General features: G+C 35.2%; 1 long non-coding RNA gene across 1 annotated transcript in view; it reads left to right on the top strand.

The window, feature by feature from the left end:
• Window positions 1–3,323: 3,323 nt before the first annotated feature.
• LOC144235636 (uncharacterized) overlaps window positions 3,324–12,251 on the top strand; it is a 57,920-nt gene continuing 48,992 nt past the window's right edge. The window contains exons 1-2 of the long non-coding RNA XR_013336274.1: window positions 3,324–3,364; window positions 8,928–8,974. This is a non-coding gene — a long non-coding RNA (uncharacterized LOC144235636). The remainder of the gene's footprint in view (window positions 3,365–8,927; window positions 8,975–12,251) is intronic.

Below are 12,251 nucleotides of genomic sequence, written 5' to 3'. Positions count from 1 at the left end.
CAATCTCTTTCTTTTTATCTATATGATTTTTATTTCTTTTTCTTGCCTGATTACCCTGATTCAGATCTCCAGTATAATGCTGAATGGAAGTGGTGAGAGTGGACATCCTTGACTTATTCATGAACTTATTGAGAAAGCATCTCCAGTCTTTTACCATTAGATATGATGTGTGGAGTTTTATACATTACCTTTATCAAGCTGAAGAAAGTTTCTTTCTATTCCTGCTTTGTTGAGTGGTTGTTTTTTTTAATCATGAAAAGGTTTTGGATTTTGTGAAATGATTTTACTTCATCTTTTGAGATGACCATGTGGTTTTTGTTTTGTATCCTATCTATGTGGCATATTATATGGTATATTATATTAATTGATTTTCAGATATTAAACCAACCTTGCATTCTGGGAAAAATCCCAATTGGTCATGCTTTATAATTCTTTTTATGTGGTGGTGGATTTGCTTTGTTAGTATTTTGTTGAAGATTTTTGTGTCCATATTCATAAAAGATATTGGTTTGTAGTTTTCTATGATATGTATATCTTCTCGTTTTGGTTTCAGGAAAATACTGGCTTCACAGAGTGAGTTGGAAAGTATTGTCTCCTCCTGTATTTTTTGGAATAGTTTTTGAAGAATTGATATTAATTCTTTAAATACTTTGTAGAATTAACCAGTGAAGCTATCTGGGTCTGGGCTTTTCTCTGTGCATAGTTTTGGTAACTAAGTCAGTCTCCTAAGTTGCTTTATATATAATCAAATTTCCTACATCTTTTTGAGTTAGTTTCAGTAGTTTGTGTCTTTCTAGGAATTTGTCCTTTTCATCTAAATTGACTTATCAACATATAACTTTTCAGTGTTCTTTTGTAATCTTTTCTATTTCTGTGTATTCAGTAGTAACGCCTTCTCTTTTGTCTCTGATTCTAGTAATTTTGGTCTTTTCTCTTTTTTTCTCAGTCTAGCTAAAGGTTTGTCAATTTTGTTAGTCTTTTCAAAGAACCAGGTTTTAGTTTCATTGATTTTCTCTATTGTTTTCTATTCTCTATTTCATTACTTTCCACTCAAATCTTTATTATTCTTTTCTTTCTGCTTGCTTTGGGTACAATTTGCCTTTCTTTTTCCAGTGTCTTAGAGTGGAAGTTTCTATTATCGATTTGAGATTTTCTTATTTTTTCATTTAAGTATTTACAGCTATAAATTTCCTGTTAAACATTGCTTTATATGCATCCCACATGTTTTGGTGTGTTATATCTCCATTTTCATTCATCTCAAAGTATTTTCTAATTACCATTTTGATTTCCTTTTTGCACCGTCAATAATTTGAAGTTTGTTGTTTGGTTTTTATGTATTTGTGAATTCCCAATTTTCTTTTGTTTTTGGTTTCTAATGTCATTACCTTATGGTCAGAAAACATATTAGTACTATTTTTATTACTTTAAATTTGTCAGAGTTTCTTTTACAGGCTAACATATGGCCTATCCTAGAGAATGTTCTAAGTGCCCTTGAGTAAAGTGTATATTCTGCTGTTGAGTCGAGTGTTCTATAGAGGCATGCTAGTGATAGTTGATTTATAATGTTAAAATCTTCTATTTCTTTGTTGACCTTTTGCTTTTGTTCTATCCATTATTGGAGTGGAGTACTGTAGTATCCAACTACTAATGTTGAATTGTTCATTTCTTCCTTCATTGTCTTTGCTTTATGTATTTTGATCCTCTGTTTTTAGGGTAATTATAGGTTTATAACTATAATATATTCCTGATGGATTTATCTTCTTGTAAAATATCTCTCTTTATCTCCAGTAATGTCTTCTGTTTTAAAGTCTCTTTTGCCTATTAGTATAGTAACCCAGATTTCTTGTAGTTGCTCTTTGCATGATATGTCATTTTCCATCCTTTTACTTTCAATTTATTTGTATCTTTGACTATAACTATAAAGAGCATATAGTTGGATCCTATTTTTTTTTTAATCCAGTATTTTTTAATCCAACCTTTTGCTTGGGTTGTTATACCATTCATATTTAATGCTATTATTAATACAGTTGGATTTATGTCTGCCATTTTACTCTTCATTCTCTGTATGTCTTATATCTTTNCCATACTGTTTTCCAGAGGGGCTGCACCATTTTATATTCCCACCAACAGTGTAGGAGGGTGCCCATTTCTCCCCATCTTTGCCAGCATCTAGAGTCTCCTAATTTGTTCATTTTAGCCACTCTGACCGGCGTGAGGTGGTATAAATATTTTCTAATATAGCACATTAATTCTTTTATGATTTTTCACTATTTTTTGAGACATTTTCTCACAGTTGCTCTAGTGTTTATCAGAATCAACTTCAGATTTATACTAACTCAATTGCAGTGAGATATAGAGACTATTTCTATAGAGCTATATTTTGTTTTCTCCTTTTTTGTTATGCATGTTACTTTTACATGTTATAAATATTATTATTATTATACATATTACTTCTGTAAATATTACAGCCCCAATACATTGTTATAGCTCTAACTTTATATAATTTTATGAAATTTTTATAAGAATTTATTAAAATTTTTTTTTCAAAAATTTGAGAGAGAGAGAGAGAGAATGGGGGAGGGACAGAGAGAGACAGGGAGAGTGAGAGAGTCGCAAGCAGGCTCTATGCTGTCAGTGCAGAGACTGACATGGGGCTCTCTCTCACCATGAACCATGAGATTATGGCCTGAGCCAAAATCAAGTTGGACACTTAACTGACTGAGCCACCCAGGTGCCCCAAGATTTTATTTTTTTAAGTACTCTCTATACCTGGGATGGGGCTTGAACTCACAACCCTGAGTTCAAGATGCTATGTGAACTGAGCCAGCCAGGTGCCCCAATTTTATGACTTTAAAAATAGTTGAAAGGAGAAAATAGAAAACTATGTATTTATAGCTTTTGTTATATTAACCTTCTTATTTACCATTATTTGCTTCTCTTCATTTGCTTTTATGGGTCTGAGTTCACATCTGGAGTAGTTTTCTTAGGTTAATAGAATTTTGCTTTCCAACCCACCTCCTTTGTGCCATTATTGACAGGTATACTACATTTTCATATGCTTTGGTCTAACAAAGAAAGAAAAAAATGCATTTGTACTATCTTTTGTAATTACATAATTACCTTTATTGGTGCTTTTATTGGTTTTTGTGAGATGTATTTTTTTTAGTTAGTTTTTTTGTGTTTTTATATTTTTTGTGTATGTGTGTGTATGTGTGTGGGGGGGTGGCTTTCAGCCTGAAGCATTTTCTTTAGTATGTCTCTCTCTTTTTTTTTAAATTGAATATAATTAACTTACAGTGTTTTATTAGTTTCAGGTGTGCAACATTGATTCAACAATTCTACACATCATTCAGTGCTTACCATGGTGAGTGTAGTCACCATACATCATTACAATATTATTGACTATATTCCTATGCTATACTTTTCATCTCTGTAACTTATTTGTTTATAATTGGAAGTTTAGACCTCTTAATCCCCTTCATCTATTTCACCCATCCCTTCACCCACCTCCCATCTGGCAACCACCACTTTGTCCTCTGTGTTTAAGAATCTGTTTATTTCTGTATTATCGTTTATTTTATTTTATTTTAGATTCCCTGTATAATTGAAATAATATGGTATTTCTGTCTGACTTATTTCACTTAGCATAATACACTCTAGGTCCATCCATGCTATTGCAAATGGTAAGATCTCATTATTTTTTTATGGCTGAGTAATATTCCATTTCATGCGTGCATGTCACATTTTTTTATCCATTCATCTGTGGATGGACACTTGGGTTGCTTCCATATCTTGGCTCTTATAAATAATGCTGCAATAAACATAGGGGTGCATATATCTTTTGGAATTAGTGTTTTTATTTTCTTTGGGTAAATGTCCAGTAGTGGAATTTCTGGATCATACAGCATTTCTATTTTTAATTTTTTGAGAAGCTTTTATGTTGTTTTCCACAGTGGCTGTACTAGTTTACATTCCCAGAAATAGTACTTGAGGGTTCCTTTCTTGTTCTTTCTGGTCTTTTTGATTCTAGCCATTTATACCATTTATATAGGTACAACAGGATGCCTCATTGTGGTTTTGATTTGCATTTCCCTGATGATTAATGATGTTGAGCATCTTTTCCTATATTCAGTGGCCTTCGTGTGACTTCTTTAGAAAAAAAATGTCTGTTTGGGTCCTCTCTCTACCCATTTTTTAATTGGATTGTTTATTTATATCTTTTGGTGATGAGTTATAGAAATTCTTTATATATTTTGAATATTAACTCCTTTTTGGATATATCACTTGCAGATATCTTCTTCCACTTGGTAGGTTGCCTTCGTTTCATTCTTTTGCATCTGGCTATCTAGTTTTCTCAGCATGACTTACTGAAGAGACTGTCTTTTCCCCACTGCAAATTCTCAACTCCTTTGTCATAGATTAATTGTCCATATAAGCATGGGTTTATTTCTGGATTCTCTTTCCTGTTCTATTGATCTATTTGTCTGTTTTTATGCCAGTATCATACTTTTGATTACTACAGCTTTGTAGTATATCTTGAAATCTGGGATTCTGATACCTCCAGCTTTGCTCTTGTTTCTAAAGATTGCTTTGGCTATTTGGGGCCTTTTGTGGCTCCATACAAATTTTAGTATTATTTTTTCTAGCTCTGTGAAAAATGCTTTTGGTTTTCTGTTGTATTTCCTGTAAGGTGTATCTATTAGCAATGAATTCTCTTAGTTTTTGTGTATTTGGAAATGTAGTTCATCTTCATTTTTTAAAGAGAATTTTGTAGAATATAGTACTCTTAGATTCTTAGCTGACCATTTTTCCTTTGAACAATTTAAATATGTCATCCTGCTATCTTCTAGAATCCATTGTTTTTGATAGGAAGTCAGTTGTAAATGTTACTGGGGTTTTCTTGTAAGTGGTAAGTTATTTTTCGCTTTCTGATTTCAGGATTTTCTTCTTGTTTTTCAGCATTTATACTACAATGTGTCTATTTGTGAATCTGTTTGTATTTATCCTACCTGAAGTTCACTGAGTTTCCTAGATGTGTAAATGAATGTTTTTCAGTAAATTTGGGAACTTTCCAGTCATTATTTCTTTGAATATTTTTTCTGACCTTTCTATCTCTCCTCTTCATATATATTCGTAATGCTATCTCGCATATCTCTGAGACTCTTTTCATTTGTCTTCATGGTTTTTTCTCTCTGTTCCTCAGATTGCATGATTTTTATCAATTATCTCAAGTATGCTAATTTTTTTCTATTGTTCAGATCTACACTGAGCTCTTGTAGTGCATTTTTAAATTTCAGTTACTGTCCTTTTCAACTGCCATATTTTCATTTTCCCCCTATAAGTTCTATCTCTATTGATATTTTCTATTTGATGCAACACTGTGGTCATGCCTTCCTTTATTTCTTTAATCATGATTTTCTTCAGTTCTTTAAACATCTTTATAATGTTTACTTTGAAGTCATTGTTCATTAAATCCAACATCTGGTCACTCTCACAGGCAGTTTGTTTCCTACTTTTTTTCTAGTATAAAGAACATACTTCCTTGTTTGTGTATCTCATACTTTTTTTGTGTGGAAACTGGACATTTTAGATAATGTAGCAACTCTGAGCATTGGTTCCCCACTCTGGGACTTATTTTTATTATTTGTTTGTTTATTTGTTTAGTGACTGTCTGGGTTACTCTAGTGAAGTCTATTTTCTACCTGTAGTTTGAAATCTCTGATGTTGCTACTGACAGGTGTGCCCTGTCACCCTGAAATGAAAGTGGTTTTGCAGGGCTCCCTTCGATGGTCTCTTTTTCTTTCCTTTTCTTTTTTTTTTTAAATGTTTATTTACTTTTGAAAGAGAGAGAGTGACAGAGTGTGAATTAGAAAAGGGCAGAGAGAAAGAGAGAGAGAGACGGAATCCAAAGCAGGCTCCAGGCTCTGAGCTGTCAGCATAGAGCCTGATGTGGGGCTTGAACTCATGTTCTGTGAGATCCTGACTTGAGCTGAAATTGGACACTTAACTGACTGAGACACCCAGGAGCCCCCAATGGTCTCTTTTTATGACTACACTCAGCTATTAAGTGCCACTAGTGGCCAGCTGATTGCTATATTGCATTCAACAATACTGGGGCATATATTGCTTTATTAAAGTAATCCCGTCAAATTCTGGCTCCTTTGAAGATATAGTTGTAAAGATCAGTATTTGAGATTTGTTCTGATCCCAGTTGTTCTTCCCACTTCTCTCTTTTCCCAGTTCTTTTTAGCAAATTAGGCAGTCTGTGGTTTAGCATATACCTCAAATGAATCTATCAGTTCCCTCCCAGTTTCCTTTCACCACAACTTCTGTTTTGGGGAGGGCCCTTAGGGTTGAACTTCTCTACATTTTATTGTGAATGGAGTCAATTTCTTGAGGAGAGATTTGGAACTGCCTGTTCTATAGATGACTTCTCCTCCCAGGAAAAATCTCTGAGCCATGGCTCTGTGCTGGGGGTAAGGACAATGGCACATTTCTAAGTGACATCCCCACTTTGGGTCTGAGAGCTCAGAGGTAGCAGGAAAACTAGATGCTCTTGGTTTGCCTCTCTTACACTGGAATCCTTGGCCCACAAACTGCAGTTAGGGCATTTAGGGTCCCAGTACTCTCAGTGGCACCATGCTCAAGGTAAAGCTTTTATTACATGCATGGAGGCTGGTATGCATTCTCCTAGAACTTAGCCTCAGCAACAGGTAGATGAGGTAGGATGAAAACTGCTACAGTCTACCCCTCTTGAGAAGATAGTCCTCTAACTGGAAACTCAGGGGAAAGAATTCCCTGTGTTCTTAGCTGTATCAATCTGGAGTAGAGTTTTTGTCTCACTGCTGGGGTTGGAGAGAGAGGATATGGTTCCTCATTCAAATCCCACAGACTCTTGCAGTTCTTACTGGGGTTTAGTAAATATTTTTGAATAAATGTTTCTCTATTTGCTCTATGCCAATAGGACCATTTATGAGATTTTTTTTTTTCTTTAGAGAGAGAGAGAGCATGAGCAGGGGAGAGGGGCAGAGGGAGAGAGAGTAAGAGAGAGAGAATTTCAAGCAGGCTCCAAGCTAAGCGTGGAGCCTGATGCATGGCTTGATCCCCATGACCCTGGGATCATAAACTGAGCCAAAATCAAGAGTCAGATGCTTGACCAACTGAGCCACCTAGGTGCCCCAATTTCCAGAGATTTTAAGTATATTTTTTTCCTAATTATAATTGTCACCATTTCACAGGGGAACAGTTCTGTGGAACTTCTTGTGCTATCATTGCTAGAAGTGAAAACATTATATGTTAATTTTTTTCATTTTCTCACTCATTCAATTTTATTGAGTGTTTTATGTGTCTGGTGCTGTGGTAGGAGATGATGGTATAATGATGAATAAAACAGACCTGAAACTTGCTGTAGTGGACAAGACCAAATATTAAAAAAAGGGTTAGGAAAAACTTTGGCAAAGGTGTCCATTATATTTTGAATTAATAATGAATGAACAGGTGAATTATATGAGATAATCTTAAGGAAATTATGGAACCGGGAAAGGCCTATTGGATTTTGCTATAAATGAGTTATTAGTACTTTTTAAAAAAATGTTTTAGGGGTGCCTGGGTGACTCAGTCGGTTAAGCATCCAACTTCTGCTCAGGTCATGATCTCGCAGTCTGTGGGTTCAAGCCCCGCATCAGGCTCTGTGCTGACCACTCAGAGCCTCGAGCCTGTTTCAGATTCTGTGTCTTCCCCTCCTCTCTCTTTGCCAGCTCATGCTCTGCCTCTCTCTGTCTCAAAAATAAGTAAACATTAAAAAAAAAATTTTTTTTAATTGTTTTAATAGAGTACCATAGACAGAAACTCATGTCAGCTGGATAATCCTCCTCAAGGATTTTGATGACTTCCTATCTTACATTTAGGTCTTTTATCCATTTGAGTTTATTTTTGTGTATGGTGTAAGAAAGTGGTCCAGGTTCATTCTTCTGCATGTTGCTGTCTAGTTTTCCCAACACCATTTGCTGAAAAGGCTGTATTTTTTTTCCACTGGGTTTTCATTCCTGCTTTGTCAAAGATTAGTTGGGCATATTTGTGGGTCCATTTCTCTATTCTATTCTCTATTCTGTTCCATTAATCTATGTGTCTGTTTTTGTGCCAGTACCATACTGTCTTGATGATCACAGCTTGAAGTCCGGAATTGTGATGCCTCCAGTTTTGGTTTTCTTTTTCAGGATTGTTTTGGCTCTTCGGGGTCGTTTCTGGTTCCAAACAAATTTTAAAATTGTCTGTTCTAGCTTCTGTGAAGAACGCTGGTGTTATTTTGATAGAGATTGCATTGAATGTGTAGACTGCTTTGGGTAGTTATTGACATTGTAACAATATTTGTTCTTCCAGTCCATGACNCTCTCTCTCTCCTAGAAATAAATAAAAAAACATTAAAAAAAAAAAAGAAATGCAGCTGATTTCTGTATATTGATTTTATATCCTGAGACTTCGTTGAATTCATGTATCAGCTCTAGCAGTTTTTTGGTGGAGTCTTTCAGGTTTTCCATAGAGTATCATGTTGTCTGTGAAGAGTGAAAATTTTATTTCCTCCTTGCTGATTTGGATGTCTTTATTTCTTTGTGTTGTCTGATTGCTGATGCTAGGACTTCGAACACTATGTTGAACAACAGTGGTAAGAGTGGACGTCCCTGTCTTATTCCTGACCTTGGGGGAAAGCTCTCAGTTTTTCCCCATTGAGGATGATATTTGCGGTGGGTCTTTTCATATATGGCCTTTATGGGGTTGAGGTATGTTCCTTCTATCCCTACTTTCTTGACAGTTTTTATCAAGAAAGGATGCTGTATTTGTCAAATGCTTTTTCTGCACCTAGTGAAAGCATTATGTGGTTCTTATCCTCTCTTTTATTAATGTGATGTATCATGTTGATTAATCTGCAGGTATTGAACCAGGCCTGCAGCCCAGGAATAAATCTCACTTGATTGTGGTGAGTAATTCTTTTATTATATTGTTGGATTTGGTTTGCTAGTATCTTGTTAAGAATTTTTGCATCCATGTTCATCAGAGAGATTGGTCTGTAATTCTCCTTTTTAGTGGGGTCTTTGGTTTTGAAAAATCAGGGTAATGCTAGCCTCATAGAATGAGTTTGTAAGTTTTCCTTCCATTTCTACTTTTTAGAACAGCTTCAAAAGAATAAGTACTAATTCTTCTTTAAATGTTTGGTAGAACTCTCCTGCGAAGCCATCCAGCCCTGCGCTTGATTGTTGGGAGATTTTTGATTACTCATTTGATATCTTTACTGGTTATGAGTCTGTTCAAACCTGTCTATTTCTTCCAGATTGTCCAATTTGTTGGAATATAATTGCTCATAATATTCTTATTATTTTTTGTATTTCTGCAGTATTGGTTGTGATCTCTCCTCTTTCATTTATGATTTTATTTATCTGGGCCCTTTCCTTTTTCTTTTGATCAGTCTGGCTAGGGGCTTATCAATTTTGTTAATTCCTTCAAAGAACCAGCTCCTGATATTGTTGATCTGTTCTACTGTTTTTTTTAAATTTTGATATCATTGATTTCTGCTCTAATCTTTATTATTTCCCTTCTTCTGCTTCTAAAAAGCTGTTGGCTTTATTTGCTGTTCTTTTTCCAGCTCCTTTAGGTGTAAGGTTGGGTTGTGTATTTGAGACATTTCTTCCTTCTTTAGGAAGGCCTGGATTGCTATATACTTCTCTCTTATGACCACCTTTGCTGCGTCCCAGAGACTTTGGACTGTTGTGTTTTCATTTTCATTGGCTTCCATGTACTTTTTAATTTCCTCTTTAATTTCTTGGTTAACGTGTAAATTATTTAGTAGGATGTTCTTTAATCTCCAGGTGTTCATGGTCTTTCCAAATTTTTTCTTATGGTTGATTTCAAGTTTCATAGCATTGTAATCTGAAATATGCTAATGGATGTCAAAAGAAAGTCAAAGTAGCCATACTTTTATCAAGCTAACTAGACTTTAAAACAAAGACAGTAACAAGAGATAAAGAAGGGCATTATATCATAATTTAAGGGGTCTCTCCACCAAGAAGAGCTAACGGTTGTAAATATTTATGCCCCCAACTTGGAGAACCAAGGAACATAAAGGAACTCATCGATAATAATACCATAATAGTAGGGGACTTTCACACCCCATTTATAGCAAAGGAAAGATCATCTAAGTAAAAAATCAGCAAGGAAACAATGGATTTGGATGGCACAGTGGATTGAATGGACTTAACAGATATATTCAGAACATTTCATCCTAAAGCAGCAGAATACACATTTTTCTCAAATCCACATGGAACATTCTCCAGAATAGATCACGTACTGGGTCATACATCTGACTTCCCTTGTTCTTATCACATCTAGACATCATGACAAAACTGATCTGGTCTGTTGAGTGAAGCTCAGACCTGGAGCAGGGATTCTCCTTGCACCTGTCTGTGTACCCTTCCTGTCCCAAACCCGAGCCACACTTCATGTTCTGAATTCATAGTACTTGCTAACTAAAGTATGCTTATTGTGGTTTTATCAAATAACTTAACAGGAAAGACTTGGGTTCATTTGAGTTCTACCTAATATTATATAATGGGATTATCTATGATCTCCTGGGCAGACATTTTTAGGTAAAAGAAAAATGGGACTTCTCTAGCAGTAGTTGTTGAGAACGAACTCTCCTAAAGTTAGAATGAAATGTGATAAGAAGTTTAAAAGATAATGAAAAATGAGAATAATTAGACATTGAAGGCCAGAAAGTAAAGTTACTATCTTGGAAAGTAGGCAGTGGGTGAAGGGTAGCTAATGACAATAATGGGTGAAGAAGTAGAGAGATCCTAAGAAGAGAAAGATAAATGGAGGTGAAGAGACATGAAAAGGTAGATCAGTTAGTTGGAGTGGTACCTACTTTTCCCCAGCTACAAAGTCTGTTGTATGTGATCTGACAAATACTGAAAGTTAAATTTAACAAGGGGACATTTCTACTCAAGGCATCCCACCAGGCAATATAGCTAAAGTACTTTATTTCTCATTTGACTTAGGTTTTTAACCCAGCATGAAATAAGATTTGTTTATTTATTCAAATGTTTATTGAACCTACATGATGTCAGTCAGAGTGTTAGAGACTAGAGACACAAGCAAGAATAAGAGTGAGAGGTAGCTGATATCAAGTTAAGGGTTAGTTATTATTCAGTGTGATAATGTGAGGAAGTGCTTATGGTGTTATGGAAACAAAGGGGCATCAAACCCACAGACCTGGCAGGTAAGCAAGGGTCCCCCAAGGAAATTTCCCTATGAGGCTGGGATCTCTAAGACAACCGGACCTTATCTCTCTTGTTCACTCTAACACTCCTAGAACTTAGCAGAGTGCCCAACATGTGATAGAAGCTCAATAAGATGAATAATTGAATTAATCAAAACCCATCTTTACTTCATTTGCTTGGTATGGAAATAGTTCCAATGAGAGAAGCTGTCCCAAATCCTGTTCTTTAATTCCTAGTTTTTTCTCATGAGAAAAGAACAAACATATCTGGGAATAGTGGTTAATCAATCTGATATTTGTTTGTTCTTAAAGTTTCATGAATATCAAAATTTTAGTAGAAACTCCCAAGCAGTTACTACAACTAAAGTCAATGAAATGTCAAGAAAGTATTGAAAAGATCTTTTAAAACATCAGGGAAAAAGCAATATGCAGTGGAAACATGCATTGCAAAATAATTTGGGCCTTAATTCAGGGAAGCAAGTACATGTTCCTATTTGAGCTTTCAGAATATGTCTGTGATGCTCTAACTGGACATTTACGGATAGTTGAAATACCTAAGAATCACTTGATTATTATTTGCAGCCGCTTCTGTGCACCACAAAGAAACTAGCTGCCAACCCTTTTATTCTAGTGGCTAAAGCTTGGAAAACAGACAAAACTCATGGCTTCAAAGGAATATTCTCATTTTAAAACTCCCACAAATAGTGTGATACGCGGCAAGAAAGATGAATTTCAAATGAGAAGATTCAACACATAGTAGCTTTGTGATCTGGGATAGGTCAGTTAATCTTCCTGAGCCTGGTTCCTAATCTCTGAGATGCAGATATCACGATGTTGCCTAACCTCATGTCATTGCTGTGAAGATCAAAAGAGATCATATAAGTGAAGGAACTTTGAAAACTGTAAAAAGCAGTATGATTGCTAATTATTAAAATAATATTATGAATAGAAAATGGAATTCAAATTGCTAACCATGAGTATG

This window comes from Crocuta crocuta, unplaced genomic scaffold, assembly GCF_008692635.1.
Source record: "Crocuta crocuta isolate KB4526 unplaced genomic scaffold, BGI_CrCroc_1.0 scaffold10, whole genome shotgun sequence".
NCBI lineage: Eukaryota > Metazoa > Chordata > Mammalia > Carnivora > Hyaenidae > Crocuta > Crocuta crocuta.
This window is presented reverse-complemented; position numbering and strand designations above follow the sequence as displayed.